Here is a 7,674-nt window from a genome sequence, read left to right on the forward strand (position 1 = left end):
TTCCCAATTAAAATGGTCCCTGTCACTCTCTACCATATCATTCTGCTGTTTTGTCTTAGAGCAGTTTTTACTTAAAGATATATCTTGTGTATTTGCTTGTAGTATTTTTATGTCTGCTTCTCTCATTGTCTCCTTCTTCTAAGACCTGTGAAAAGCAAAATTATGTCTATCTTATATACAACTGTATCTGATTAGATAAATCAGTGGCTTCTTGATTGCATAAGTGAGTGGGGAACAAATAAATGTTCAATTTAAAATGCAAATAGTCTGAGCTACAAACACACACACACACACACACATTTGAAGGTCATCAGCATATACGTGCTAACTGAAACAAAGAGAGTTCTCAAGAAAAAAGTATAAGTCTCAAATAAATGCTAGGATATAGCCTTGAGAAATGCCAAAATTTATTCCCAGAGACAAGGAGAAGAAAAGGAGTCAGTGAAGAAACTTGTAAAAAAAAATAAGAATGGTAAAAAACAAACACTGGACAGTAATGTTCTAAACACACAAGAGAGCTTTGAGACCCAAGAGATGATCTGAAATGGCAAGTACTATTGAAAATCAAACAGGATAGAGTATGAGCAGAGCAGAGTCCACTGGGTCTGAAAACTATGTAGACACTGAAAATTTTCAATGGATCATGGACTGAAAGGCAGAACCCCATAGTTCATGGAAGGAGCGAAGTAAAGAAGTGATCTTTGGGGTACTCTTTAAAGATAGTAAGCCATTGCATGAAGGGTATAAGATCCAGTCAAAATAAAATCCATTCAAGAGAATCTGAGTAGTAGTTTGGATGGGTGGTGAAGATAGATTTTTGGGAAGTGAAAAAGAAAAGAAAAGAAATCCAAGAATTGGCCAAAGCAGCATTCTGGTTATTAGACAAAATGAAAGATTGTAAAATAGGTTTTCAGTGCTTTTTTGTCCTCCATTATTTTAAATTATTGATTTTCTCCTATAAAACATGCAAGGGACAGGCATTTGGGACAATGGTTCAGAATGCCTGCATCCCATATTTGAGTGCTGGGTTCAAGTTCCAATTCTTCCATTCCCAATCCAGCTTCCTACTAATGCACACCTTAGAAGACTGCAGAAGATGGCTCAAGTAGGCCACCCATGTGGAAGACCTGGATAGAGTTCTGGGATCCTGGCTTTAGCAGAAGACTTACCTGTGTATTTCTCACCCTCTCTCTGCCTTTCAAATGAAATAAAAATCAATAAATAAAGAAACCTGCAGGACATAAGCAATCATGATCTCACAATGACAGACAATCACAAACTTTTGGTGAGCTTATGCACAGTGAATTGACCAACAAAACATAACCTAATTAGCCACTCTCTTGACTCCCTCACTGAGCCATTGTGAGAGTTCAAAGAGATAATGTGCACAAAAATACATTGGCAGTTATAAAGAAAATACAAATATAATGTGGCATTAAGTCTCTATTTGGTTCAATGACTAGTTCAGAGAATTAGAAGCCTGGATCCATGACTATCTTTGTTGAATAAAGAGTAGCTTGACAGCCAGGAGTTTAGCATACAAACCACACAGAAAGAGCACTGTGTTTCTTCTTGTCAGTGCCCTAAAAACAAGTCAAGGTTTCTGGTGAAGAATACAAGACAGCAGTGCCTGCCAGGCCTGTCTTTTTTGCTGCTTCTTTTGAGATTTGGAGAGAGAGTTGCTTTATTGGCCACGGGCTAGAGTAAGGCAATCAGAAAAAAAAAGTCAAGGGAACATTCATCTATCAGTTAATTGCCATTTTTTTCTGAGTGCTAGTTATATTTAAGGCCCTGATTTAGGCAAAAATTCATGATAGAAAGAATAAAATTTGGTCACATCAAGCAGACCTGAATTCAAACTGTCTGTGCTATTCATTGGTAGTATACAATCTTGAACCATCTAATTCACTGCTCCATTTCTCTCTTTTTTCAGCTATGAATTGGGGGTGATAATACCTGTCACATAATACTGTTGTCACAATTAGATAAAAGGGTGCCTACAAACCCTCAGTACAGAGCAGCTCAGAGCAGGTGCTCAGTGAATTCTTTCCTTACCAGCACTGTGATTACAAGAAATAAATTTTACTATCTAGTGTCTAGCACAATGAGTGACTATATTTCGCAATAACCTATTATATATTTTATAAGCAAATACAAAAAAATTCTTGATGTCTCTAAACACAAAATAATGAGAAGAAACCATTAATTATCTGATTTGATTAGTACACACAGTCTATGTTTATTGAAATACAATACTGTAACCCATAAATATGTAAATTATTAAATGTTTATCATAAATGCTTAATGTTTAAGGAAATGGAAATCCTAACTAATCTGATTTTATCACACATTGACTACAGGTATTAAATTAGCACACTGTACCCCATAAGTATGTACAATGAAAACTATAATTTTTAAGTTACCATTACAATGTGGAAGATGAGAGAAAGGAACAGCATGATAGTCTGCGGGTAGAACTGGGAGAAAATGTGAGTTGTCCTAACAGAAATAAAGATCAAGCACAAGATAGGTTCACAGAAAGGCAAAATTACACCATACCCAAGGTCATAAGGAAGCAGCACTCAAGACAGGTGTTGAGGGGTGAAATAGACTTGCAAGATGAAGATTTGAATGTGAAGAGAATTCAAATCCTTACACTAACGTGCTCCTCAGTGCTCTCATGCTGGAGGGCACACATGCAGAAGTGCAGTGCAATGGCGGCTTAGAAGATTCAGAAGGAGGACGATTATATGGAGCCTTTGATTTTATTTCTAGGAGAACAGTACTCTGACATGGTGGCAAAATTAATTACAAAATAAATGTGGTTTCAGCCTTACATTTAGCAGTTTCTTTTTTGTCTGTCTTTTTTCATTACTTTTGCATTTATTATCTGCTGTAGAAATAATATTTGGAAGAATATAAAATTATCACACTTGATTATTTGAACCAAAGTCAGAAAGAAAACTACCATGACTAGCATGTTTTTCAAATTCTATGTGGAATTGAATGTATCGTGCTCCAATGGAATTCTGAAATGAGGTCAACTTCTGGCAGGTCACACGACTAACTCTATTAAGCCACTGTTCTGTGATCAAGTCCATATGCGGCACCCTTCTGCTGGGTAATTTTGTGCTCAGTCTAAAGATGCTATGAAAAATGTAAAATTTTGGTGTTTTGTCAAAAGCCATACAATACTATAAAAATCAAGATACAAATGGATAATTGGTTCAAAATCTGTGAACAAAATATCATTTCAATTAGATTTTATCACAAAAGTAGTTCAGTTCTCCTAATGAAGATCTCTTAGAATTAAAAAAAATAATAATAATCTATCCTTGCAGTGCACCGATTGTTTCACAGATCAGGGAAAAATAGAATAGTTATAAAAGGTAATTTGGAGTCAATTGGAGAAATTTAAATATGGCCTAGATGGTTTTATAGACTTACTGTTCATTTCTCAAATATGAACATGGTTTCAAAGTTGTTCAGAAGAAATTCCTTATTCTAGAAGAATCAAGTGCTGCAATTAGTTGCAACTAATCAACTAATTTTTAAGTAGTTCAACAAAATGTGTGTGTGTGTTTTATACAGAGGAAGAAGGAGAGAAAAGAGGAAGATGGAAAAGGGGAGGAGAAAAGACAGAGGGAAAGAGAGGAGGAGGGAGAGTAAGACAGAAATTGAGAGAGAAAAAGCGTAATAAGAATGGAGGTAGGTGGAAAGAGACAGAGAGAGGCAATGAGAAGATTGTCAAATGCAGCAAAATGTTAACATTTGTTGAGTTTAAGTAAATACAGGTGTTCTACTATTTTTTCAACCATTCTCTATAGTTGGAATTTTTCAAAATAAAAAGTTGGCAAAATAAGAATATTTCATCCTTTATTAAATCTATTTTAACTCAAAATGGAATGGCAAGAATTACAAGAAATCTGTTTAAATATCAAATAAAAAAGATTTATGAGATTTCACTGAATATTTCCTAGATAAGTTCCAGTTATACCTGGTTAAAAAAAAAAAAAAAAAAAAAACTCTGAAGTTCGAAATGTCATACATTTTGTCTTCCCGAGGCCGCATGAATATCACGCTGCTAAGAACACATTCATTGATAGAATCCAATAAAAATGAATGTCAAGTTGAAAGTAACTATCTCTGTGCACTATTTTTGTATTGATATATCAGCTTTCATTTAACCATGAAACCAGCACATGCTAGAGTATGCTACAAGCACGCTAAGAGAAACTAACATTCCCCACATATAAATACTGTTAAATAAAGAGTCTAATTTACCACCTTTTAAATGACAAATTAAGATTAGAACAAACCACAAAACAAAGGAATTTATACAACAAAATACGCAGAGGAAAGAAGGAGGGTGATGAGGCATAATGTTCAACATGAACCTCTTTATTGTGGCACAATACTCTCACAGCTGTATAGCAGTGTGAGAACCGGTATGCAGATAAGGATGTATTTGTGCCTGCTATTTTCCTTTTCTACACAGTAACTGATGCTGAAGATAGATGATACACACAGAAATATTTGATTTGTATATGCAGATTTAGCTATAAAATTATATTTCAAATTACTGTAGGGTATCTAAAAACACAGAGGTCAAATTATTGGATTCTCTTTTCTTTAGAAAATAAACTTCAATTAAGGGAATAGACCTACAGTAGAAAAAATAAGAGTCTTTTGGGGAGAGGATAAAAAGATAAAAAGAGTAGGTTTCATGACAGAATTCCAAAATTCCACCCTCTCTTTGAATCGTACAAGTGTAAAAATCTGTACAGTAGTCTCATGTAAATTGTCAGACTACATGAAAGAAATTTAAATTTTGTTTAAAATATCTAATATGCACAAATGAGTTAATGTGTCATATGCTATTTTTAAGACACAAAGCAAAGTTACATTGAAAGCAAGGTAACATGTTTCTTCATAGGTTAGTGTTCACAAACTTGTAGTTAGTTTTCAAGGATAACTCTCACAGATAAGAGCAGAATCGTGGCATGCACAAAAATGTTATGCCAGTTCTACAGTTTTCTTCAGGAAAACAACTCAATCTAAACAGGGATTCTGTGTGTAGTTCCTGGAAATGAAAATCTTAGCAGGTACCTTTATTTCCTGAGAGTACACAATTAAAAATTAAATAGCATTTGATTTAGTTTAAAAATCATAATAAGTGTCTCAGTGGAAGGATCTATACCAGGAAGCTGTGAATTCCCTTTCATGGGCAGTGTTCAAGCTATAGCTGGACAACCTCTTACTTGGTTTCTTTTTTGGAAAGATGATACATCTTAAAATGTTCTTTGCTTATAATTCCCTGATATAAACTGTACACATATGGGTAATATATATATTTTCTTATTTCACAATTATAGCATCTAACAACAAAACAACAATGTCAGAAATATAAATATATGCTAATGCATTGTGAGAGCCAACTCCTAACCTACAGATACTGATCTAGGTAGATGTAGAAATGAATTAAATTTGTTTTGCTGTTACAAAAGAGCAAATGAAGGCTCCTGTACAGGCTTTGAAAGTGATTACATCAAGGCATTGATGGAGCTAGAACAAGAGAGCCAGAACTGATTGATATATTATATTGCCTTACAAACATTTTAAGTTAATTTTCAGGACACTATTGTAATAAATTATTTACAATATGCTTCACTGGATTAAAATCAGTATAGCTCATATAACATTAATGCTTCTAGGATTCCACAAATAGCTCTCTTTTTCCAAATTCAAGGATTCACAAAAATAGTACATTCTGTTAGACAGTCAAACTAAAGGATGTATGTGTCTACATTGGAAGAAATGTGTGTTGATGCCAAGTGAGAAGTGTGATCACTCCAGGTACTGACTCCAAAGACCTCAGTTGCTTGAGAGTAATATGACAAGATTATTAGCCTTTTGTCTTATTTATCTACAACTAGGGAAAGAACAAATCACTGAACCCAAATAGGTTATTGGCACACAACACGATTATTCAACTAACCATCCCAAGGGTTAATTCTATTTCTGGTTAGGTTTTCAATGTTGGCAACTTCTCCAGTGATTTCTCCTGGGGTGAATAATGATCTGGGAATTTTAACATTGGATCTTATAATTTGTTGTCAGTTTTCTTTTAGTAAAATCTTTTTCCAGTTTTTTTTAACTTTTATTTAATGAATATAAATTTCCAAAGTACAGAATATGGATTACAATGGCTTCCCCCCCATAATGTCCCTCCCACCTGCAACCCTCCCCTTTCCCACTCCCTCTCCCCTTCCATTCACATCAAGATTCATTTTCGATTCTCTTTATATACAGAAGTTCAGTTTAGCATATATTAAGTACAGATTTCAACAGTTTGCTCCCACACAGAAACATAAAGTGAAAAATACTGTTTGAGTACTAGTTATAGCATTAAATCTCAATGTACAGCACACTAAGGACAAAGATCCTACATGAGGAGTAAGTGCACAGTTTTTTCTAGAATCATCTACACATCAAAGTCAAAATGCTTACACTCATTCATTCTAATTTACCATTTTTATATCTGATAATCCAATGGAAAATTTCAAAACCAGCTAAGATTTTCAGAAAATGTATCAAAATCTGCCTAGTTTAACTTTCTGAACACTTACAGGTGGTTTCATTTTTACAATTATCAACTTACTAACATTTTTATCTAAGATAACTTCATGATGTTTTTATTACAGTGTCTGATATTTGTATTTCAAACTGCTATACTACAGTTTAATACCAGGGGCTTCTAAATACTGTTGTTAATAAAGTACTAGAAATAAAAATATGTACTTGTATTTTATATTTATGAAATACATGCTAATTTCATGCTTATTTCATACCCATTATTTCCCTGTTAAGAGTTATTAATAAATAGATAAGCTATCATCTACAAGCTATATATTTAGATAATCATAAATATGATTTAATGTTCACTAACAGAAAAATTTTAGATGTAAAACAATGACTGTGACAAGATAACATTTATATTTAGAGATGGTATGCACACAGTATATCCCTGGTAACACTGTAATACAATTTTTTTCTCCTGTAGAAGGTTGTACAGAAATAGTGACTCATACAAGCCAGGGCTTCCTAATGAAAAGTGAAAATTTAGTCATGTTTAGACAGCAACAGACAGTGATCATTGTGTAACAGTTTACATGCTCCCATATACTCACCCTCAACTCAAGAATTTAAATTCTGGCTTAAACACAGAAAATTGAGGGATTTTTTTTGCTTCTTTCTTGGGAATTTTATCATCAGTGTATGCAATCATCACCTGATAATTTTAGAAATTCATAAAATGTAAGGACAATTACATATTTAAGAAATATATTGTTCAAGGTAACAGTATACACAAAGATATAAATCAATTTAAGTTTAAAGGTATAATTTTGTATTTATCTGTATTTCTCAAGTATTCCATAAGAAATTAATTTTTCTGACTCTATTTCTTAGTAGAAATATTTTTGGTAGAATAGTTTAAGGACTGGAATACATGAAACTCAGAACTATCACCATGAAAAGAAATTCTGTCATAGATTATAAGCTCTTTGAAATCATGACAAATTTTCATTTCAAAGAGCATCATATGTATTAGGCTCATATGCAATTTGCAATTTTTAAACCATAACTTACTTTTGAATTGTAGGTTTAAAACAA

The sequence above is a fragment of the Oryctolagus cuniculus genome, chromosome 5 (genome assembly GCF_051225735.1).
Source record: "Oryctolagus cuniculus isolate XC-2025 breed Fujian yellow rabbit chromosome 5, ASM5122573v1, whole genome shotgun sequence".
NCBI classification, from domain to species: domain Eukaryota; kingdom Metazoa; phylum Chordata; class Mammalia; order Lagomorpha; family Leporidae; genus Oryctolagus; species Oryctolagus cuniculus.